General features: G+C 44.2%; 1 protein-coding gene across 1 annotated transcript in view; it reads right to left on the reverse strand.

The window, feature by feature from the left end:
* Nucleotides 1–2,253: 2,253 nt before the first annotated feature.
* The window catches only part of ugt8 (UDP glycosyltransferase 8), a 138,177-nt gene continuing 114,453 nt past the window's right edge, over nucleotides 2,254–25,977 (reverse strand). The window contains exon 6 of the mRNA XM_072462971.1: nucleotides 2,254–2,264. The gene's annotated coding sequence lies outside the window, so the exon portion shown is untranslated. The remainder of the gene's footprint in view (nucleotides 2,265–25,977) is intronic.

The following is a 25,977-nucleotide window of genomic DNA, read 5'->3' on the forward strand; positions in this document are numbered from 1 at the left end:
GTACGTGATGACACACATCAAGAAGACATGATGAGTGTGTGTATTTGTTATTGAATGCTGTAAGATTGTGAACTGCACCTGCCAAAACAGTACAAAGTAGATGTACAATTTTGGTTTAGTCAATGACATGAATGACAAAATAAATAATACACTGAAACACATTAGTGGAAACATTTAATCGGAAGATGGTACCGTATCTTCTGCACTATAGGGTGTTCATTGTTTTATGTTGCACAGAATCACCAAATCAAGTTCCTTTGTGAATTATGTTCATTGACAATGGCAGTAAACCTCTTCTGATTCTGATTCTGGATTATAAGGCGCACTGTCAATATTATGGTCTATTTTTGATCATTTTTCATATATAAGGGGCACCGGACTATCAGGCGCCATTAGCGAAGCAAAACGTGTGCCACATAAAATCGCTTCGAGGTCAGTAAGCACAACCAGAATTAATCCATGCATAAGGCGTTTTTTAAAGAAAATTAGTGGCTTTTAAGTGCGCCTTATAGTGCGGAAAATACGGTAATTGCATGTAGTGTAATATGCATTTTCATTATTCAAACAAAATGGAAACATATGTTGAAAGGAAAGGGAGGAAATAAGTTTGGACCAGTGCAAATTGTCAAAATGTGTTTGATGTTGCAATATAAACAGACATTTCCACCAAAAGAAGCATCACACATGAGTTTTCCTGACATTTGGCTGCTCGTTCCTTATTGGCTGTGGCACATCCAGCGCGCCATCACTTATAAGCTCTGCAAAGAACACCCTGCTTTACCTGACAAACGCAATCACCTCAACATATGCAAGAGGTTACGGAGGAGAAGAAGAAGAAGAAGAAGAAGAGAGAAAGATGCCAAGGAGTGATTTATGAGCTGAAAAGACAGATTAACTCCAGTGGCTGCCTAACTGGCCCTGAAACAAGCTGAATTACAACACAGACCAGGAAGGAGCAGAGGAAAGGTGCGGAGAGAAGGGATGAATGGGAAGGAAAAGGTCAGTGGAGGAGCAAGATTGAGAGAGAGTGAGAAGACGACAAGATGGAGGAGCAAATCGGCACAGAGACAGCCAAAAATGAAAAGGTCAAAAGGTAAAGAGGGAAAAGATAGATTGAGGACATCAAGTGGAAATAGAGGTTAAGATGGCTGTTGAAAACTGGGCAAAAGTGGTTCTGATGGTTGTACAGTAATAGACCTCGTCCTTTTTCATTGCTTCCTGGCAAAGAGATGAAGGTTAAGCACTGATGAGCCTGACAAAACACAAGTGCATGATTTGTTGAATTGCCTGTTTTTGTTGTTAAGTCATTGCAATTTCCCATTGAATTTGCAGTGACTTAAACAGAAGAATTCCAGCACCATTTGTGAAAGATTGTAAAAATTTGATTTTAAAGATAGAATCAAAAAACAAGAGCCTGTATTTGATTTTTCTCATAATTTGACATTGTTTGATTAAAAATGTTGCCGTTACTGTCAATCTACAGTACGTTCACACTGCAGGTCAATATCAATTTGTTTTGCCCATATGTGACCTGTATCTGATTTTTTTAAATCCAACCTAGGCCACTCACGTCCCCAGATCCAATCTGAACATCATCAACATGCAACATTTCTGGCATAAAAGTCACAATTTAGAGTCAAAGTGGAGATAAATGGCAGAGGAAGGAGCTGAAAACTGTCAGTGGATAAATGAAGAAGTTTGTGAAAGTATCAATATGTGGGGTGACAAATCAATTCAGGCAAAAATAGAGGGTTCGGCCGGTAATCGGGCGGCATTTGAGGAGATTGCGAAGGAGTTGGCGAGCGAGGGATTAAGCGATCTGCAAAAGAAACAAAGCACGTCAATAAAAGGGGCGGACGCAGCCCACACGGCCGGGTAACATGCCTTTTGCTAACGGGCGCTAGCTTTGTTTTGCCCATGTGGTCATCACTGAAAATACAGGGGTTTATCAAACGATCAAGTCAGAGTTAAGGGCATTTCCGTGAGCTGAAAGTGAGCCAGCTCGCTCTGGGAGCTAGTACCACTCATAGCCCCCCCTCGGACCCCTTAAACAGGCCGGTACTGTTCACTTATGGCAGTGGAGACCGTCACAGCCCATCCCGAACTGCGCCAACGTGAGCCAAAGCGGTTTACAAGGTTATAATAATGTTTATATTACAGGAAAAAGCAGTAGACTATAAAAAAGAAATATAAAAAAGAGATATAGATATAATATTGCTTCTGGCACCCAGTACAGGATGGCATGCAGGTTGGGGACCCCTGGGCTAATCCACCCATCATCCAGGTCTAACTTGTGGAGATAAAACCGGTGTCCAGACTACACATTTTTGTATCGGAGAAGGTTGAATTTTATGGCTGGCCAGGCATTTCCAACCCCACTGGAATCCTTTGTAACCGCATGCACAAAGTTGTTAGAGCATAGGACATGTACTGGGACAAGATCTGGATCAGAGTCGATGCCCCTGTGAGGCGTAAAGAGAAAGGCTATTGTATGTGTGTGTGTGTGTGTGTGTGTGTGTTGTGTGTGTGTGTGTCTGTGTGTGTGTGTTTGTGTAGACTTCAAACAAATCATCTAAAAGCTTCCCCGACTCTCCCCTGCAGTTTGCGCCCCTGCGAGTTTCACAGAGGCAATTTTCAGAGCAGAGAAAACCCATCTAAGCTCTCCATAAAGGGACCTGCCATTGCACTTTAATCATTCATCTCCCTCTTATTAGGCTGCTGCGTAGTTTGATGTTTTAAGTGCTCATTTCATTAAAGATGTTATTTAAAAACACACATATTCAAAACCAGTGTTGGGAAGAAAGTTTTAGTTAAAGAAAATATTTTATAAAATATTCCCCTACGTGGACCAATCAGAGTACTGTATTCGAAATACTTAAAATGCTAACTGACAAGTTAAAACATGACATAGGATCAAAACAACATGTGTGTTGCACCGTTTGTAATGTGTTTGTTTATCACAGATGAGAGAAGGAAAAATTACACACAGAGGCACCACAAGCAATATTTCTATTTTTATTAGCAATACTGTGCAATTTGAAGCCTGAATTGTGGATCAAAGACCGGGATGTATTCCTTTGATGGTAGGAAAGTAATGAAATTAAAATGTATGTACGAACAGCATGTGAGTTACAGCATTACAATAGTGAATGTTCAATACATACATTTTGTTTTCTTAAGGACTATTTGACCAAAAAAAATCTACAAACATATTCATATATATACATATAACATGTGATTTTATCTTATGTAGAACTTCCAATTTACAATACATTTCAAATAAGGATATATAATGTAGGGGAATGGAGATGGACATTCCACGGCCAGATAACAGAAAATCTCTCTTTGAACATTGGGGGTTTTTCGTTCTCCCTGTCTCCCTCACCGCAGGGAGCCGCTGTGACTTTTCTGATAACAGATCTTCTTCTCCCCACAGTCTTGCAGGAGGACGCCCTGATGAAAACTATGTTTTATGTGATTATGCCATGAATGTTTGTCCGAATCAACTCCATACACCGCATGTTTCACCTTGTGTTACGTATCTTTCCACTGTTTAAGGTTTTATATTCCCAATGCTTTAACTCTAGCGCCCATCACAGGTGAAAGAAGATGTAAAATGTGTCTACCTCAAGAAATAATGTGCACAAACTGACAAAAGTGTTTAACGTGTAAATGTTAAAACAGGGTTCAATGTTTTTGCCATTATTATTTACGTTACTCCAGTTTTATTTTCTCGGCTAGGAAGTTTTCGCTGTAGCGCCTGCCCCTTTCGCTCCCAGCATGCCCTGCGGGCCAGGTATCAAAAGGACGCTCCAAGCTAGAAACGCTCTCTTCTCTTGCTCTTCCTCTTTTCTTCTCTCTTGGGAGCCGTCTCCACGGACGAGCCTTTCACTTTTCCTTTGTCTCAACAAAATCCGTCCGTCACGTGGTCGACAAGGCCATGCCAGCCCTGGACTCTGAAACCACCTGAAACCACCTGGAACTACCTGGAACTAAGCTTAAGCGCTAAACCGGACAGAGACTTTCTTTGCTACTTCGTTTCTTTTCTTTTTCGAAGTAATCTACGCCGTTTACGTGGATCAGCGCTACGTCCTCATCTGAGTAAAGGCCGCGTGAGGAGCTAACACGCCGCTAAAGCGTTCTACCGCTAAGGAACTCCCGGACATCGCCTCCGTTGCCACCGGCGCCAAGGACCTCACAGCACGTCGCAGCACACCGCTCCACGCGACGCCTCGCTCCCCGACCGCCGCCCGCTTCAAGGACCTCGCAGCACGCCCCCGAACCTTCGCTGCCACACCGCTCCACGCGACGCCTCGCTACGGACCTCGTCCGCGGACAAGGACCAGTCGGACCGAGTCTCTACAGAACCGTAAGCCGAGTTCAGAGTACGGTCGCTTTTGTGGCGTGATTTGGGTAGAGCTCAGCTGTTCCTCCTCCCTTTAGCTTCTCACTTTCCCTCTTGTTGATATAGATTAGCATAGACACGTTTGGTTATCAAAGGCAAAACCCTGGTTTAACATTATCTGCATGAAATCTGCTGTTAAATCTGATATAACATCACCTGTGATTTACCTGTGCGCATTTCTGCTCCGGTGTTTTTGATTACCCTTTTGATAAATAAACTACACAAAAGAGTTATTGACTATTGTTTGTTTGATTAGACTATGTGTAAGTCCCTGAATCGTGAAACACCCTTCAGACCTTTTTAACGAGCGCGATTAAGAACCGTATCTTAGCTCTTTGGGTTTAACCCTGGTGCCCCGTCTTGTCTCGTTTCTGCTAAGAAATCTCCCTTAATCATAAACTGAATACATGTAGTTTGAGACCCTACATATTTGGTGCCCCGTGTGAGCCGATTAAAACTTTTCAGAGTCTATGAATCAGATTAGTACTCATATAAACTTTGTGGACGTTTGAACTCAAACTGTATGCTGCTGTGTCGATGCTCTAATATGAGACTGCTTTGTGAACTTGCCTGCGCTGTAACGATGCTTGGATAAACCGTACGCTGCTGTTACCGTACGCAAACCGCCTAGTTACTTCACGAACGCGTGCACAAGATAATTATCGAACCTGGGGAAGCTTATTAGGGCTGTAACGCCGCATAAGCACATCCACCCCAAGACGGCAGGGGCAGTACGGCGAATTTCCCGTCCCCGAACAACTGCCACGCTCGTGAATACTTTGGCTCGCTACCAAATGACACGAGCAGAAGCTAGTACATAGGCTACGGCCCTGAGCTAGCACAAACACGAGCCGAGCTAGTATGCTAAATGCCATGTTGTTGTGCTAACCGCCATTTTGTCTTTACAAACCACGCGGCCGAGCGTGGATGCTAACACTAACACATGAGCTAAATGCTAACAAAGCCGTGTAGAGCGTGCTGAGTGACGACTCGACGCTAACTCTGACCCCCCCTAGAGGCGGTCCCAAGCGCCCTGCGCCCAGCTGGAATTCCTCCGGAGGAAAACTGTCCAGCCCAGGAGCTTTGTCTCCACCTAGTGGTCATTAAATTGAATCACACCCTTTGCGGAGCTCTGTCTCCATCTAGTGGTCATTAATTTGAATCACACTCTTAGCGGAGCTTTGTCTCCACCTAGTGGTCATTAAATTGAATCACACTCTTAGCGGAGCCTTGTCTCCACCTAGTGGTCATTAAATTGAATCACACTCTTAGCGGAGCTTTGTCTCCACCTAGTGGTCATTAAATTGAATCACACTCTTAGCGGAGCTTTGTCTCCACCTAGTGGTCATTAAATTGAATCACACGCTTAGCGGAGCTTTGCCTCCATCTGGTGGTGGGTAAATTGTACTACACTTTACCCTTAGGCTGACCCTGTTCCCCTGTCAACACACACCGGGGGGTGACAATTAAGTCTCACCTAGACACTAACAAGATTAGTGTTTACTTTCGCACTGCATGCTCCTCGCTGCTAACACAGATTGTTTAAATGCTTTCGCACAGTTTCCCCACTGTTGTTTTAATGCTTTAATCAATATTTTTCTTTTAGAAATGCATGGCCTATTTTAACTAACCGCTTTGTACCTGTTCTGCTGCAAGTGTGTACACGCCCCCAGAACAACACCTTGGTTAACGCTCGTTCTGCACAGCCGACGCTGTTTTAACGCGTTAATCAATATTTTTCTTTTGAAATGCATGGCCTGTTTTAATTAACCGCTGTGTATCTGTTCTGCAAGTGCTTGCATGCTCCTAAGCTCACACCTTGTTTAACGCTCGTTCTGCACAGCCGACGCTGTTTTAACGCGTTAATCAATATTTTTCTTTTAGAAGTGCATGGCCTGTTTTAACTAACCGCTTTGTACCTGTTCAGCTGCAAGTGTGCACACGCCCCAGAACAACACCTTGTTTAACGCTTTGATTAAACAAAATTTTTCTTTTCTATACACTGCATGATTTTCAACTAATCTCCGCAGGTGTACCCCGGCGCTAAGTAACACTTCACTGTGAATGCTGCACGCTATCAGAATAACAGCTTGTTGTTTACCTGTGAATGCTGGTCAAGAACAGCGAGTGTCGCCCCGACCAGACCTCTTGTTACGTAACTGCATGGCCCTGACCCCGCTAAGCCTTGCCGTGTAACCTAGTGAATTGCCGTGGACACTGCATGCGTCCATGGTTGATGTCTAATTGCAATGCCATTTAACATGTCTTGTTAACTGTTGTTTCATCCAAACATCAACACCCGCACGACTGCATGCCTCGCTCACGCACAAACTAGCAAGCTCCACGCAGCTACACGCACAAAGGTTTAGCCTAGCCACAATAACTTAACACGAACACTCTAAAACGTTTCTTTTAAATTCTCCTAAGCGAGTGATTGAAATTCAGAAACTATCGGCGTCCCGACATACCTCTCCCACTTGACTGAATTGATCTAGGCAACCCACAGACCTGGCGACTTGGGACCTTCTCGTCCCGACCCTGCCTAAAGTAAACATGGCGCACTCTGAAAGTGATTTTATTCACTGGCCTGTAGACAACCTACACGAGTCCATGGTAGACTATACCAGTGAAGTAGCCCCTGGTGTCCTGGGCAGGAACAGGCTCCTGTCCAACAGGAACCTTCACAAGGACCTCGCGCTGTGGATTGGACTCCAACAGGCGCCAAAGGCTAAGGACATGGCCGAATGGGCCAGCCACGTTGCTATCGATTTGTATCTCATCCTGGAAAGGACCTGGGAACTCCTTGAACTTGAGCGTCACAAATCGGAAGCCAGGAAGACAGACCTGGAGGCACAGAGAACTGAGACCGCCGACCCCATAACGGAGCTCGACCAAGCCAACGCAGACGTTGCGCTGCTAACACAGAGCGTTGACGCCAGGTCAAGATCTGAGGGAGCAAAGGAGGACGAAACCTCGTACCTCCGACAGGAGCTTCAACGGGCGGAGCAGAAATTTGCTGACCAGGAAGCTGATCTGGAAGATGCCAAGCACCCGCTCCATCGATCCATTCAGGCGACTGAAAAGGCAGAGACTGAGCTGCATGACCTTAGACTCCAGATAAGAGACCTGACTGACAGGCGAAGCCGTGCGAAACCGTCCTACGACCGACCGAGTACAGACAACCGGGAGGACCACGGGCGGGGGACTCAACCCAGTCCAACCCCCGTGGCCCGCCTGGATCCACAGAGGAAGGAAGAAAGGGGAGACTGGACAGACCGTAGCTGGCCACCACGGGACCACGACTACGACAGACGTAAGAGCCCCACCCCGTACGCTGACAATGACCGACCCAGAGACGATCGAACCTCCGACTCTGACACGCATGGACGAACCTATGGGGGGAGGAGCCCAAGCCGGACCTACACTGACGGTAGACGACTGGGGGACGGCCGTGACCGAGACAAGTCCCGGTACCACCCCGGACCCGACTCTACCAGCTCCGCCCGACGTTATTCGGACTATGACCTACGGGACAGGCGACGCGACAGACGTGACAGCCCCCGCAGACATTACGCCGAACTACAGGACGCGCGACGAGACGACCACGGTAGCCCCCGCAGGCACTACGATGACCATAGGGACGCGCGACGAGATGACCGTGGGGACACTCGCAGGTACCCCGACGACTTCAGGGACACTCGTAGGTACCCCGACGACTTCAGGGACACTCGTGAAGACTATCGCGAGGGCAGAGACCCCGATAGACGCCATCGAGGCCCGACCGACCATGACTTCGACAAAATAGCCAGGCATATCTCTCGGTTTGAGCCCAAGCCAGGCGTCGCTAACGACACCAGCGCGTACCTGAGAGACATCGACTTCTATGCTGGACGCCTGTCGGATCCGTCAATCAAAGACAAGATCTTCTTGATCAAACTAACGTCCAGCCGAGACGTTAGCAGCTTCATGGAACGCCAACCTCCTTACGTCCTGAAGGACTATGAGCTCTTGTGTCATGCTCTCATCGAAGAGTACTCAGATACAGGCACCTCAATAGGGTTGCCTGCTGCCCTGATGTGCAAGCAAGACAGACACGAGGCTCCTCAAGCCTACTACGACCGATTGAGGAAAGCGTATTTTGGATCACAAAATGAAGCAGGGATGGAGGACAAACATTTTAAATCTTTGTTCCTACAGAACCTCCACCCCGCAACCAGCTACCACCTGGGCGTGGCAGCCTGCCCAATAACTCAAAGCAGCCGCCAGCTGCGAGATTTAGCGGTAAGGAGCTACACCAAACAGGCAGGAACAACAATCAGAACCCAAGGCCACTCTTCCGTCCTGAGCGTCGAAAGACCTCTCGAGCTAGAGGGCACCTTGGAAAACCATCGCTCGGGAGACACCCGAGGACCGCAAAGACCGTTTAGTGACAGGGAGAACGCCTCAGGTAGGTATAACAACCGAAGGGATGCCAGACCGTTCAAAAGGGACTCCCGGCCTAACGGCTCAACGAAGGAAGAAACCCAAGGAGACTCCGCAGGTAAGTCTTCCTCTAAACTGAGTCTCGACGCTTCGAACCTCAGTAAAGAACAGCTGAGTAAGGTGCTGAAAATGATCCAAGACATGAAATGGAACCAGAAAAGTAAAGCGGAGGTCCTCGCCGTAACCTCCCTCGGACCTGAAACAAGTGATAACTCAGCGCTCAGCCAATCGGAAGACGAGTTAGAAAACTTCTATCGGAGCCCTGTGGACCTGGACCCTCTGTCGGAAACACCTGTCACTGGGGACCAACCCCCTGAAGACCAGGAACTTGACAGCGACGATCAAATGCCACCGGAGGCCAACGACGTCTTTGTGGTCCAGGTAAGTTCTATCTCCAGCCCACAGGATTACGACCCGTCGACCATCCAATGCAAGCCCCCCTTTACCCAGGTTCTTGGCAACCTTTCCGAAAAGGGAGCTGCACACAAGCTCTATCTTTCAGTCCTCTTGGAGGACAACTTCGTGCATGACGCACTCCTTGATACAGCCGCCGACATTAGCTTGATCTCTCGCAAACTTTTCAGAACCTTACAAAAAGTGGCCCAGCACTCTCAACGAGAACTGAAGTCACAGCCCTGCTGCTTGGAAATCCGACCTTACTCTCAGGTCAACACCACCCTTGACGAGGTGGCCCTGATCCAGATAACGATCGGCCCCATGAAACTGATGCATCCTGTTTACGTTTCACCTTTGAATTCTATTCCCCTTCTTTTAGGTCAAGAGCTGCTCAGTCGCTTCGAGCCACTGGTTGATTTTAAACGACTCAAAATCTGGGCACAAGTCCGTCGACCTCTGCCCATGCCCCAATCAACTCTGCCAGTTCAGTGCTGTGCCATTGTGACCCCTCCCAAGGTCGACGTGCCGCCAGACAAAGACCTCAACGACCTAGCCGACTCCCTGGCAAAACAAGGGGCCCTTGAAGGGGATCCCTGTAACTTACAGGCTGACTCACTGGACAGTGAGTTGATGCCCACCCAGCCCACCCTTTCGGTGGCCGCGATCACACGGCCCCGTGCTGTCACCGGACGGCCCCAGCCCGATCGCGCCCTTCTTGAAGTGTCTCCGACCTTCGCTTCCTCTGACCTTGTGTCTCTACAAGCAGCCGATGAGGCCATAAGCCGCATCATCGGTTTCCTTCCTGACCCTGCGCCAAGTGCCATCCCTCCTGATGCACTTGCTGCCGACGCATCTCTCGCCGCGCTGTGGCGTACGAGAGAGAACTTCACCTTGCGTCATGGACTGCTGGTGTTTGCCTCTGAGATCCTCACTGCACCCGCATTTGTGGTACCTCAGAGCCTCCGGGGGGTTATGCTGACGCACGCACACGACGCGCCGACAGCTGGCCTCCGGGGGGTCAACGCCACATACGAACTCTTGACTGACCGACAGATGACCCTCCCCCTACACCTGTTGTACAAACCGGGAGAGGTTAGCATCGCAACCGCCTACACCACCCACCAATACATGTCGGATTTACAGGAGCACCTGAAAGCGACCTTCTCTTTCGCTCAGAAGAAGCTTGAGAAAAGTGCAAAGGATTGCAAGGCTTACTACGATCAGAAAGCCCAAAACGACGAGCTCCAGATCGGGGACAAGGTATGGTATTACATCTTAGCGCACCCGATCGGACAGACAAGAGACTGGCTAACCAAGCTAACCCGAAAGCTCCTCCCACGTTGGTCGGGACCCTACGAGATTGTCAACAAACGATCTCCGGTGGTGTACCACGTGAAGATCACCAAAGGACGCAGAGAACCTACTCTGAAGTGGGTTCATCGCAACCAAATCAAAGCGCACCAAAACCCCATGGGACATGTCAGGGATGCCGATAGTTCCAACTAGAACACAACTCCGACAAACACACGCCCGTTAGGGACTGTACTAACAACTGTTTTGCACGGATTGTAAAGTCTACTAACCCTAACCACTAAAACCTAATCATCAAAGAATTACGTGTTAGTGTCTCTAAAAACATCCCCAGATGTATGTTGACAGAAGCATGTGGTCACAACGCCTCCTCCTGATGGCATGTGACACTTACAGACCCCAGACGTTATTGCGTATCGTGATAGCAATACATGACAGTACCGGCGGCGTTTGCGGTTAAAAACCTGTGACAGCAGGCAGCGCGTGCCCAACCTTCGTGGCGGTGCGAGACCAGGTCACAGAGACCCAGGCTAAAATAGTTGGGGGGCCGTTGACTCGTGAACACTTCCCTCCGAGAGGCGATCCTCCACTATGACAAGCATGACACAGCAGCACGAGTTGTTCTGCCCCAACGACACCTAACACAGGCGCCACCTACTGGAGCTTGAAAAATTTTAGCCAAATCCCCGACTTACAGCTGGTCCTAAGCCCGCAAAGTCCCTACCACTAGCCTCGTATGTTAATCTCCCCTGCATGCAAACCATAGAGTAGAATATCCTGTCACCTGTTTCGAACAGAAGCGGTCCAACCTAGAAGTTGCCCCTTCGCTAGGGTGAAACGTATGTCAAGAACCTTGTTAACCACTTTTTTTTTTTTTTTCACCATAGATATCCACTTTGATAAGCTACCTCGGTGTCTTAGAATCTTGTTTCTGCGCCCAAATTCTTGCACTAGGACTCAAGAGCTCTTGCATGGTTTACCACTCCCTCTGAGGATGATGTGCTGAGAGTTAGTAGCCTAGGGATAGTGTAACACCCACTAGCACCTGCCCCTCAGCCCAAATAGGATAAAGCGACCAGTCCAGGTTCAAAGGTGTACCCAAATCATGCCACTCTGTGCCGCTCGCTGACTCGGTAAGGACATTCCCTTTGACATGTGCCAGATGCTTCTTCATCGGAGAACCAACGGCCAATCGGGGGGTTGTAGGGGAATGGAGATGGACATTCCACGGCCAGATAACAGAAAATCTCTCTTTGAACATTGGGGGTTTTTCGTTCTCCCTGTCTCCCTCACCGCAGGGGAGCCGCTGTGACTTTTCTGATAACAGATCTTCTTCTCCCCACAGTCTTGCAGGAGGACGCCCTGATGAAAACTATGTTTTATGTGATTATGCCATGAATGTTTGTCCGAATCAACTCCCTACACCGCATGTTTCACCTTGTGTTACGTATCTTTCCACTGTTTAAGGTTTTATATTCCCAATGCTTTAACTCTAGCGCCCATCACAGGTGAAAGAAGATGTAAAATGTGTCTACCTCAAGAAATAATGTGCACAAACTGACAAAAGTGTTTAACGTGTAAATATTAAAACAGGGTTCAATGTTTTTGCCATTATTATTTACGTTACTCCAGTTTTATTTTCTCGGCCAGGAAGTTTTCGCTGTAGCGCCTGCCCCTTTCGCTCCCAGCATGCCCTGCGGGCCAGGTATCAAAAGGACGCTCCAAGCTAGAAACGCTCTCTTCTCTTGCTCTTCCTCTTCTCTTCTCTCTTGGGAGCCGTCTCCACGGACGAGCCTTTCACTTTTCCTTTGTCTCAACAAAATCCGTCCGTCACGTGGTCGACAAGGCCATGCCAGCCCTGGACTCTGAAACCAACTGAAACCACCTGGAACTACCTGGAACTAAGCTTAAGCGCTAAACCGGACAGAGACTTTCTTTGCTACTTCGTTTCTTTTCTTTTTGAAGTAATCTACGCCGTTTACGTGGATCAGCGCTACGTCCTCATCTGAGTAAAGGCCGCGTGAGGAGCTAACACGCCGCTAAAGCGTTCTACCGCTAAGGAACTCCCGGACATCGCCTCCGTTGCCACCGGCGCCAAGGACCTCACAGCACGTCGCAGCACACCGCTCCACGCGACGCCTCGCTCCCCGACCGCCGCCCGCTTCAAGGACCTCGCAGCACGCCCCCGAACCTTCGCCGCCACACCGCTCCACGCGACGCCTCGCTACGGACCTCGTCCGCGGACAAGGACCAGTCGGACCGAGTCTCTACAGAACCGTAAGCCGAGTTCAGAGTACGGTCGCTTTTGTGGCGTGATTTGGGTAGAGCTCAGCTGTTCCTCCTCCCTTTAGCTTCTCACTTTCCCTCTTGTTGATATAGATTAGCATAGACACGTTTGGTTATCAAAGGCAAAACCCTGGTTTAACATTATCTGCATGAAATCTGCTGTTAAATCTGATATAACATCACCTGTGATTTACCTGTGCGCATTTCTGCTCCGGTGTTTTTGATTACCCTTTTGATAAATAAACTACACAAAAGAGTTATTGACTATTGTTTGTTTGAATAGACTATGTGTAAGTCCCTGAATCGTGAAACACCCTTCAGACCTTTTTAACGAGCGCGATTAAGAACCGTATCTTAGCTCTTTGGGTTTAACCCTGGTGCCCCGTCTTGTCTCGTTTCTGCTAAGAAATCTCCCTTAATCATAAACTGAATACATGTAGTTTGAGACCCTACAATAGGATATCTAGTTTGAGTATATAGATTCTTTTGTATACCAGAATCACCAATGCCCCAATGATGGTGGGGATTCTGGTATAGAAAAGAATTACATTCAATAGTTATTTCAGTGGAAATAAGAATATAGGAATATAAAAATATAAAGTAATGAATTGAAGTTGAGCAGAACACTTTTGTAAGCACCAGTGTTTAATGCCGTTTTTATACAGCTGAGATGAACACATGCAATTGTGTCAAGGATTAGGGAAACTATAGGCTTAAGATCATAACACTAATCCAGGGAAACACTGGGAATTCATTCAGACAATGGGATGTGAATAAAAGAGCTCAACATTGTAATGCTAAAGGCTCATTGAGACCGATCTGACCAAAGCACTGACACCCTGCCGAGATAAACAGTACTTACACAACTCATTACATTGTGAAAACAGAAAAGACAGAAATCATAAAGTATAGGCATTTCCCATCAAGTACTCCAGTAGTGGTAACCAGTGCATTTAAATATATAACGGGAAAGGTCCACATTATATTTATTCACATTTTGTACATCTCAGATTAAATATTGTTCATTTTGTTTCTCTTGTTTCCTTTTTTTTTTTTTTTTTACATTCTTTATATGGCCCTGAATGTATAAACCACACAGACTCCATCCATCCATTTTCTACCGCTTGTTCCCTTTCGGGGTCGCGGGTGACTGGAGCCTATCCCAGTGACTTCGGGCCTTAGGCGGGGTACACCCTGGACAGTGGCCACCTCGTCGCAGCCACACAGACTCATAAACACATTTACGTTACATCACGTTTGGTGGAGAATGACTCAGTATGATATAGAACAGTATGATATAGAACATATCCCAAATAATTGCAAGCTATAGAGCTGTAGAGATAAATTGCTGTGACAATAGTCAGTGTAATAATCCCTTGTTCGAGCCGGTTCAGGAGTGGTCCAAGGTAGAAAGGTTTCAAAGTCATCTGGACAATGTTTTTGGCTGCCATCCGAAAGTAATTTTCAATTTGAAGATACTGGTCTGAGAGCTAGAATTTAGGCTGGCCTGAATGGAGGGGGTGGTAGATATGTCCTGCTCTATCTTGTTTATTTATTAGTCTAGTTTCAGGACATTCTACACTATTGTCCTCTGCCACCTCCACTTTACATTTGCTAAGGACCTGATTAGCATTTTACGGGCTTTGTGGTTTTGACCAATGTTTGACGAGGCTGTTTTAAACATGACGTACATTTTCTTTTCTTTTGTTTAACTTGTTTACACCTGTTTCTAAGCATCCCTTCTTCCAGCTTAACATTATCACTTCACTTTCATCAAATGAGGTTAGAAGAATAAGAAGGTGGACGGCCAATTGTAAGCCCACACTTGAGTGCTTTCTGTGTTGACACTGTGTGGTGGAAAATGTATGCAGGGAGAAGTGATGATTTGAAAGTGGAGTTAGGGGTTAAGGAGGCAATCTTTCTTTATAAATTGCCCTGATTGTTTTGTTTACAACAAACAATCAGGGTCATTTTCATAACTCCTCCCTTAGGCCAGGACTGGGTTGGGCCACTATTTTGGGTTTGTCTTGAGATGATGTTGTTTGTGGCCGTTCTGTGCTACCATGTTCATTTTTCTTTGTCGGTTGCTCTCTCGTCTTGTTCTGTGTTTTGTGTTTTGAGTTATGTTTAAAAAAAAAAAAAAAAATTAAAAATTAATCTTGTGCAATCTTTCTGTGTTTCGGGACCAGAGAGGAGCCTTTTATAATACTACTATATAACCACTACTAAATGTAACACCACTGTCAACACTGTGATGTCTACATACAAGTCATAAATGTTGTGACAAAAGCGTGACACGTGACAAAAGCGTTCTTAACACCGAGATAGAGTGTTGGCTCTTCATAAGCATTAAACCCTAACTACTCTCTAACAAAGACGTCATATGCATTTGTTTCAATTGAACATTTTTACTCGACTACTTTCACACTTTAACTAAACTAGCATAAACAAATGGCATCCAAAAGGCCATAAATCGAAGTAATGGGTCTTGGGAAGCACTCAATAAGGGCTGTGTCACCGCTGGCCCCTGCTCTTGTTAATGGCCACTGACTTTATTAACTTTGTGTTTTATGTCGCCCGTGCATGCACATAGATGCATACACAGTGACACATCTTGTTCCAATAAACGTGTGTGTGTTGACTGTGTGAGTTATGCGCCCGGTCGCTAATTGCAGACAAATGACTTTGCCGCATACAATCATTCCTGTTTTTTGATGTTTAATTTCACCAGTTGATTACTGGCAGAGTTTAGCGCCACCATTCCTCTTCCTCTGCCACCAGGACAACTCATCCGTCTTCCTGCGCTCGCACTCTCTCGCATACATAATGAGCTGGCGCTGAAGAACGCACCCATAGATTTCATAAATCATGCTCTTGTTCGTAACAGCTTTCCTCTCTCTTTGCCGATCTCTTTTTTCCTTTCAATTATAGCAGCATTGGAAAGCTACAGACAAAACAGTCCAACAATTTTTTTTCCTGTATAGTTCTTCGATTTGTAGCCTCTCTTCCAATATCCTCCTCTTCTCCGCTGCCAAATGACACTCGACTGCACTGGCCACACCGTCGACCAATACTGACACTTTTATTTGTGTTGACTTGCTCCTAATAAGAGCAGTAACAATGTGTGGCAGAGGAGCAGTACGACTATGGTATGACTGCAGTTGGATATGTGTTGTTAAAGAGAAGCCTGTGGGCCTTTACTGCGTATTGGTTATGACACAGTTGAACTATGAGCCCACGCTCCCCGGGACAGATGATGCTGACGAAGCCAAGTGTCATGATGCACAAACACACATACAAACCCTCTATGCGCATACTGTAAATGAGAACTGCTGGCAAAGGGTTAGTATCAGTCAGAGCAACAGAGATTTTATCACCAGTGCCGTTTGCGATCTGAAAATAAATCCAAAACACTAAATAGATTTATTTGTTTTTATTAGTGTATTGTCCTCACAGCCACAGCTCTCAGTCTGTTGCTGCCTTGTATAAATCCAGCAGATACACACTTTTATAACCCAATTTAAAGACGTGTTCAGAAAAATGCTGGGAGGCCGGACGTAGACAGTGAGCCGCTCTATTCCATTTGGACTCAATTTGCTTCTGTGCAGTGCTTCCTCGTGATATCAAACGCTATGCAATTCTTTAGAATAAGGCTAAAAAGAGGTTGAGTTTTAGGGCCTTTTCTAACTGGTTCATCACCTAAATAAATAGCACCTTCACTGCTCCTATTCCACACAGCCTCTGGGCTCTCACTCCATGTTTGTGTAGGATGAGGAAGTGAACAGTGCGGTGGAATGTACCTTTTCTCCTCTGTTTCAAATGATGCGGTGAGTAAGCCCTTGGCACTACGGGAAATTGGTGTTCGATCCCGAGTAGCCGGCTTGCCTTCAGGCTAGCTATTAGCCACGTGCTAAGTTGAAAACAATGCAAATGGAGACCCAGGGTTAACCATGGAATCACCACTTCAATTATACAACAGCAGCAATGAGGGGACAAATGTCAATTGTCAAATGTTCTCTTATAAAGCTCCTAAACTGGAAAATGGCAATTTAATTACACTGGGGACATTGGCTTTGGACAAATTAACAGTTAGTCATATAACTTGAATGCATATTAAACTAAAACTTATTGGTTGAATAATTGGTTGAACACAAAGCCTAAATGAATTCAGCAGACATAAAAATGGCAGTACCACTTTTGACTGTTTTGACTTTTGAAAAATGTTATGCAGATTAAGGTTTAAAGGATGTATGGAAGATTTTCATTTGTTTTTAGTTGTCAATATCTATTAAAAATAGCCTAATATATGTGCAACAGGCTTGTACCTATGGTGAACTAAAAAAAAACCAAAAGTATTAAAAAACAAAGTGTGGGCGTGGCTGGGTCAGTAAAACTCTCGCCAATAGAAAACGAGGCTACATAGTTAGGTAATGGCCGTTGGATCATCAATCAAATCCACAACGTTCTTAGCGTAACTGACTACTACGTTTGCTTTGAGTGCGTCATTTACGTACCTCCGCCTACATAAGACGGCGTTTACTCCAGTGCCTCAGTTCTCAGCGGTTTCTTTGAACTGTAGCTTCTTAGCAGTTAGCACAGAGTTTGTTACAATGGTAGATAAGAATCCACAAGTTTGCAGCGAAAAAAAGTCAGTATTTGTCTTTGCTGAAAAGGGGAGATGAGGGGGAAAAGGACCGAAGCCAAACTAAATTCTTCATTAAAGCAGACAAACGGTATAATAACTACATTTGTAATGGACACATATGTTTTATTTATAATTTCGAAGCTTGAGTGAGTGCGTTTTTAAATGACGCAGCAGCAACTCTGAACCGGCTCCAGTTGTAAACGCGCACATTTCACAGCATAAGGACGAGGCGTTAGTTCTCGTTACTTCTCGTTAATACTCGTTTGGCAGCGGTGGAGGAGGAGGGAAGTGTCACGCAAGCGCACCGTTTGAATTAACAGTTGTTCATTCGAGTAACATAATGGTTGTCCGTATATGTTATATGCTATTTTAAATGTATAATGGAAATTGCTTGTCATCATATTTGTATCAGTATTTTTGAATAGGAGCCTAGGAAGTGTAGCTGTCATTTTGGTGAAATAAACAATAAACCAACATGGGTAACACAAAAATTACATTTCTAATGAGCAAATGGTTTATTAACGATGATTCAGGTTAAATAACTACAATAATACCCTAACTCCTAACCCGTTAATTACAAATGTCTTTTAATTCAAATGTCCCCCCCTTTACCCAATAAATCTATACTCCAAAGGATTCGGAAAGCTTCAATTTGAATTAGAGGTAATTAAAGTCAGGTTTTTTAAGGATACTCAGAAGAAATGATAAATTAACTAGTTACTAAACCTTAATAAACAATTTTTTCATTGTGAATTAAGTCTTGTTCATGCTTTATTAAGGCGAATAAAGACGTCAATTATATTAGTTATTATAAAGTGGCACCCCAACATGAACAGCCTCTATAATGACTCAGGATTGTGTCATCACACCTCGTTTTCAGTTAGCCTAATGTTAAACCAATGGAGATTTTAAGTTGCCAAGTACTTAACAGTTAATTTAAAAGTATTCCGACCTTAACAGAATGTTCCACTGCTTTTTTGATTACTTTCATATCAGTTTTTACTGACGTATCTCTATGGTCTTTTTGCACACTTCACTTCAAACACGTGACACTAACACTGAATGGGCAGCGTTGGCTTTGAAACATTTCCATTCGAGCAACAAAGTAAAATCCATTATATTTACAGCTTGCGATGGCTCTACAATCCCAAAGCAATGACAACATGCTCTGTGTATTATAAAGTATGTAGATCGGATCTGGACAGGTAGAAGTCTGGGAGATTGCGGTGAGTGATGCCTTTGCTCCAACACCATTAAAAGATATTATAGGCTTGAATTTACTGCGCACCACGGGACACGGACATTTACTTTGATAATAGCTTTTTTTGGGGGGGCGGAGGACAGATGCCACTTGAGGGTATAGGAAAGAAAACTACATTCAAGCTTTCACTTCAGGGTTGCTATCCATCACCAGTGAGGTAGGTATTGAGCACACTCCCCCTGCTGAGTCAGGAGGCCCTTTAGTCAGATTTTTGTGTGCTATAGTTAACCAAATAAAGCAGACATACAATAATGGGGAAAGTGGGTAGGATAAATAAGTGCTAGCGGAGTGTCGATGGTGCTGACCGCTGATGCTAATTCACCCGGACTGCGTGCATTGTGAACACTAATAGACTCTGGCTGGGCAGAAAACCCGCTGCTCTGTGAAAACCGTGGCGCATTGTGTACGTACATTTACCTCAATAGCTCTGTCCTATTTTGTCTAGCCTATTATGTTGTATCTATTGAAGTGTCTCCGTGTGGGTACCGTTACGTAGGCCCGGGCCGTTTCAGTGATTCTCTTTTTGCTGACAGGATGGAGCACGCTGCTGGGCTAGAAGTGCACCGAGCCGCGGCCGGAGAGGAGAAGCACATTGGACACCACCTATTTATCACACTGACTCCTTTCGTCCACTGCCAAGGAGAGAAGAGAGAGAGAGAACAGGAGAGGGTGGATGAAGACAGTAGGGCTAAAGAGATAGGGACAAGGATGAGGCTGTAAAACAAATGTCTTTTTGTTGTGTTTTTTTGGGTCGCTTGTGTTTTAAACTGTGGTAGAAATAGTACTGAAAAAGTACAGCTACATGGCTCGAGGTGTATTCAATGACAAGAGCAAGTACTGCTGCCAAAATCCTGTTTAAGTAAAAGTATAAAGTACCACTCTACATACTAAAATCCTACTCAAAGCTCAAAATCAGAATCCGGAGGTGGGTTTTCTTCCAAGCCGTGACCATTCACTGAATATAAAGCATCTGCGCCAGGACATTTTCATTTTTGTGGCCCAACAACAAAGCGGTTATACATAAATACACAGACTTTGGAAATAATACGAGGCGCCAAGGGGCAAATTGAGGACATAAAGACTGCATCTCTCCGGAGATATGTGGATGGTCAGTATTTTCCTGGACAAAGAAGACATGTCACAGGTTTTTTTTGTAGTTTTTCCTGGCCGAGAAGGAGAGTCTAAGGACAGAGGACCCTGGGACATCGTCCATCGCCACCACAGACATTGTCTGACTTCATCGCCACCACAGACATTGTTGATTCATTTCTCCCTGTGGCCCTCAGAGGCAACTGTTGTTGTGATTTTGGGCCTTACAAAAATAAATTGATTTGATTTGATTTGATGTCTGGGGAGAGGGAAGTTTGGGCATCTCATTTTGAACTGCTACCTTAAAAACCTTACATAATGGGGATGAAGTGATGCACATATCAACTAAACGGACACTTAAATGTCTTCTAGACTTTGTAACCTACTTTGTAAATTAAAATGACGACAGAGGAGCTTAATGATTTTTTTAGTAAGGGACATCTTCAGCTCTAGATGTTACCTAAGGGTTGCAATGATCTGCATTTCTTCTGCGAATTGTCCAATTTTGTAGATTTACTCCAAAACATATGCCTGTGGGTGTCTAAAAGCACTTTCAAAATTGATTTTTTGAATGCCAGTACCTTGCATAACACCTTTTAAATACTCTTTCCACTGGCTTCTCCATGGTTTACACACGGTTTGCACGCATCCAGCCCGGGCCGTCAGTCTGCCTGTAGCCCTCGCCTCAGCTGATTGGGTGCAGCAGAGGATGAATGGAGGTGGTGGTGGGGGGTGGCGTGGGTGGAGCAACCATGAAAGACACCCCGCAGAGAAAGCTACTGTTACCAAGGCGAGAGTAAAGGAATGTGCGATTCAATAGGGAAAAAAAAAAAAATCATCAAGCAGAACAAAGCATCAAGCACGGAGAGAATTTTAGCTCCAATAAAAGCTGGATGATAAGCCGGTCGATGCGCTGCAAAACGATCCGATTTCCAAGCACAAAATTACACGTATAACTTCCATGGCAAAACTCGCTCTTCACACCGTTCTTGCCCAACTTACGTGTCTATGCGTGTGTGCCTCAATAAAGGTTTTTATGCCCGCAAACCAATTCACCCCCTGAAATGAGATCTAAAGTACCGTCTCACCACGCTCCCATAATTAATTGAAAAGGACTGAAATAATGATATCTGCGGAGGGATATTGATAGCCGCAGTTTATTTCTGACAGCTCGCTCCTGCCGCGCCTCGAAACACTTTTTATGATTGAGCCAGAAAGAACAAAAGCTTTAAAAAAATCTCTCTTGCTGCTCGGCAAGCCTCGACTGCCTCGAGGATTAAGAATATAAGATTGGGTGATGTTGTTAGGGTGCAAAGGGTGACAGAGATGGAGCCGATGGTGAAGTTATGTCATGGTATTTCTATTGACTTTAGTTTGGGGTTTTTGTGAAGAGAAAGCTAGAAGATTTTATTGTATGTAAGGACATCCTAGTCATGCAATTAGAATCACCCAGAACGAGCCTACATAGGTGCACAGGCATAACAAGATGAGGAAGGTGTGTCTGTTCTAACTGGCCAATGCCTGTGTCAACCATTTAGAAAGTAATGCCACTAATTGGAAATAATTAATGAGCAAATACCACAATAATATATATGAGATTTTTTTTTTAAAACTGCATTTGTCCCACACTGGAGAAATTGCATGGTTGAAAATTCCAAGTATGACAATAGAATGAAGAATGGTAAATAAATCAGTGATCACTCGTCCAAAAATTATGCATGACAGAGAAGAATGTCAGCTGTGTGCTGCCTGGTGGTGGAGTGGTTAAGGCCAAGCACACGTCTGCCAGGCTCCAAGTGCAGCCGGCCGCAGTGTCGGGAGTTAATTTGACACTGCGACATTTACTGTATGTCCTTCCTTCTCTCTCATCCCCATTTCACACTCTCCAAGAAATATTTAGAATGTCATCAAGACACTATTATACACTACATATATATATATACATCATTTATTTATTTTATTTAATACTGACGTTTTTATTTGACAGGTCTGTTGTAGAGTTGGGGAGAGAGGAGATATTCGGAAAATGGTTAAGGGATGGACTGGAAACCAGGCTATGATGGTCTCACTGCAACGAGCACCTGGACACTGTTCTGAAATATCCACATATATAGCCAAAATATCTAAAAATGTCAATACACTATAATGTAACTGCCCAAGGGACGGGCTGTGGTAACCTTTATGGTACATATTTTACACTTTATTTCTAACAATGTAAAAAGAAATACACTTTGATTGAAACCTAATTTGTACAATAAACAAAAATATAAAGTAGAATTCTAGCCAAAACAAAGCCTGCACAATAATATGTTTCTGATCTAGACTGACTGACTTTTGTATCAAAGTGACACGAGAATAAATAGGCAAGTTGGGAAAATCATTTATTGTCCAAATAGTCTGTCAGGTAGCATAACCTCACTGGTAAAGATTTATATTTGAGCGCTATCCTGTCTTTTGACAAGCGGTGTCCATCGGTCCAGCCCTGCGCCCTGGCCCACAGATAAATTGGGAACACAGAGCTCACATCCCATTGTAAAACACTGGATTGACTCGAGACAGCCGTCACCTTGAACTGTCAATTCTTTCATGTGCTGCATGTACCAAGCTGTCAAAGCGCAAATGAAGTGTGTGTGAGAAAGGCGCAACAGTGTGTGAGAGCTGATGTGCACAAGGAGGTGAGTATGAGGTGTTTATTCACACATTATGGGGCCGGAAATCTGTATGCAGACACTCAATTCACCAAGACCTGCTTCCATGATGTAGATCCTTTATTATTAGATCAGCTACAGGATTGTAAGTTCAGGCATGGGTCCAAATAGGTTAAAGGTGCAATGGACGATTTTTGGGCGATTTGAGGTAGGTGCGTTTTATGATTGATACGTGGCAGGACTAATCGGCAGTCCACGCCATGAGGAAATAACACTCAGATTTGGGCCAAAAAAATCGTCAAATGTTTAAAATTAGGATCATTCTCCAGGACATTGATGCACATAAATCTACTTCCTCCAAAAACACAATGTAGGTAGGTAGATATTTATCACATTGTGGAGACCCAAAAATAAGGATAGTAAAGTCAATTCTTAAATATTAGATTACACTAAAGATGACTTAAAGCCAAGGTTAGGGTTAAAGTAGACTTTACTGGTCTCATAGGGAAATTGGGGCTTTGCATTTGACCCACACTTCAATGCCACTGCTCAACCACTGCCCGTTAATGTTAGGCATGTTATAAATGATGGGTAAGATCCGTCAAATGAACGTAGGTCGATGTGAAGCATGGAAACATAACATGCGTGAATTTTTGTGCTGAAAACTTATTCAGAGAAATGTGTTGATAGAGGCTGTTGATCACTTCTTCACTGTCACACGCACTAATCAGACAAACTTAACAGGATACAACACCTGGAAGTAGAAATAAGCAGATGATGTAGGTGTTGAGTCTACAGGAAGTAGTAGTTGTTATAATTGATCTGCATGCAATGGGTAAATGCACATAATACATGCATTTCAGAATTGATAGGTCATATTCCTAATGAGTCAGAGCAGGGTCAACATATTTCAGAATAAAAATATCCAAGCAGAAACATTATTATTATGTGTCATAATAGAGGCAATAATTATGTTTGTTCATATTCATATTAACAATGAACCAGGTAAAAAAGGTTCAATTAGAGGTTCAATTAGCACAAATGTGAAATATTTTTCTTTTTAATCAGCACATTTTGTATCATATTTAATAACATGAATAGAAGTGTATTTTTTAACAGAGAAAGAGTTAGTAGGTCGCTGACGTTGAGGTGCAGCATGGACAGTTTGTCCAAACTGGCAGTGACCTGGCAACAGAGGCCAGTCGCTCCAGCTCCCCATTCATTCTGTGCCGCTTAGACGGGTTTGACCTGGTGCCCTCATTGGGAAGCAGTTTTTCCTTGGAAATAGAGATGAAAAGCACAGAATCTTTAACCTAACTTTAGCAAGGGTATTGTTTAGAAGTAATTAATTCAAGGGGATCTGATTTGCGATCTCTATCTCTTGTATCAGGATAACGTGACAGTGTAATGCGATATCGTTTTATCATTGAAAAAACCCAACCAATTTTTCGTCTTTATAAACGAACAAACGATAGTTTAAAGAAGATACTCGGATGAGCCGCAAACGTCTTCACTCTTAGATCTTATGTCCAGTTGACATAATTAAATATTATTTTGCTTTATTATGATGAGAGAGGGTCAACAGACATATAGTAAGTACTGGTAGAAGCTTGGATCAAACTGCTAATCTTTGGATCATCTACTTGCAACTAGGGGTGTGCGACGTGTCTGTAAAAAGTGAAGGGACTGTAAAACTGTAAAACTGATCACAAAAGTGCAGAAATATTACTATATACCTTTTTTGGTATTCTCAATATTCTAATTTTGCTCTTATCTCCAATACAACATACCCATTTGTATTGCATGATCCTTTGACAGTCTGTCCCAATTTGGATGAATTATCTGGTTGATTCCTAAGGACATCTGTGAATTGGACGACGTGGACTTTCCCGACACGCTCACTCCTTTGCTCTTTTCAACTTTTAACTGGCCCCTTACAAAAGCGCCAGAGTTAGAAGGATGCCCTCATATATCATTGTGGTGGGCTTGGGGCTTGTAATTGGAGAAGCCGGAGCCCCCTCCACACAGAGGCGGGGTTATTGTCAGAGAGAACTGCAGCTCTGGACGCATATTATACTTGGATCTAGCTCCCTGATTAAATCCATAATTCGCACCTTTGTAGCGCTCTCTGTCACCAGCGCTGTGTCACTGCATCCAACAGATCAGTGTGTGGATGTAAAACAACTTTCTCCAGCTCATCATCGTCATCGTCTTTGGCCACAGAAACAAAGAGAAAGTGTTAGTGGTCACCTCCAGAGTCTCGCTCTAAAACCTACAAACCAAGTTAGAAATCTGGGGGAATAATGGACTCATCCTATCCTCATCTAAAAAACTTTGCCAAAATCAAAAATATAGTGTCTAAACCAGATTTAGAGAGACTTATCCATGCGTTTGTCTCCAGTAGATTAGACTACTGTAACGGCCTGCTCACTGGCCTCTCCAAACGAGTTGTAAAACAGCTGCAGTACATCCAGAACGCTGCTGCTCGGGTCCTGACTAGAACCAGGAAGTACCATCACATTAGTCCTGTTCTCAGGTCTCTGCACTGGCTCCTGTGTCTCAGAGACTTTAAAGCATTGTTTTTGTTTATGTTTAAAGGTTCCAAAATTGACTTGACTTCCCCAACACAGTGCCATTAAAGTCAGCAGTCCTATTGTACATCCCATTCCAATTTTCATAAAGAACTCAAAGCTGTTCAAATGTTCTGTGTTTGGAGAGTCCCTGTATGAGGTTTATTAGATAAATTAACTGTTGAAAGCGCTCAATGCTGCCTTGTTAACTTTTATATGGCCATTTTATAGACATACTTTATATTACAAATGTGGCTTTCACACAAACAAGAACTGACAAATGCAGAATACATGTTAATGCTTTGTGAGACATTAATAAAGCGTAGGCTAATATTTTATAAGATAAGATAAGATAAGATATTCCTTTATTGTCCCACATGGGGAAATTTCATTGGTGCAACGCAGGTAGATACAGAGGTAGATACAGAAGAACAGAACAGATCACTTATAGGAAGTCTGAAAAACACTTTCAGTAGAAGATCTCCTATAAATAAATAAATAAATAAAAACTCCCATAGACAAATAAATAAATAAATAAATACATAAATACCATTGCATGTGATCACGACAGTAATTGCACATGAATATGTGTCACGACAGCACATAGATTGCACATGAACTTCACAGTAATTGCACATGAATTGCACATGAATTCCAACAGCAATTGTACATATGACAGAATTGCACATGGTGAGCACACATTTTCTGCAGGATGAATTATGTTCCCCGCCTAAGGCCCGAAGTCACTGGGATAGGCTCCAGTCACCCGTGACCCCGAAAGAATAGAAAATGGATGGATGAATTATGTATAACGAGTAAAAGGCTTGCACTAACTTGAAGCCCTCAGTAGTATTAAAGGAGAGAGCAACTCTTTTAATCTTGTG

The sequence above is a fragment of the Eucyclogobius newberryi genome, unplaced genomic scaffold (genome assembly GCF_026437365.1).
Source record: "Eucyclogobius newberryi isolate DKJ021-1_F unplaced genomic scaffold, fEucNew1.0.hap1 SCAF_4, whole genome shotgun sequence".
Classification (NCBI taxonomy): Eukaryota; Metazoa; Chordata; class Actinopteri; order Gobiiformes; family Gobiidae; genus Eucyclogobius; species Eucyclogobius newberryi.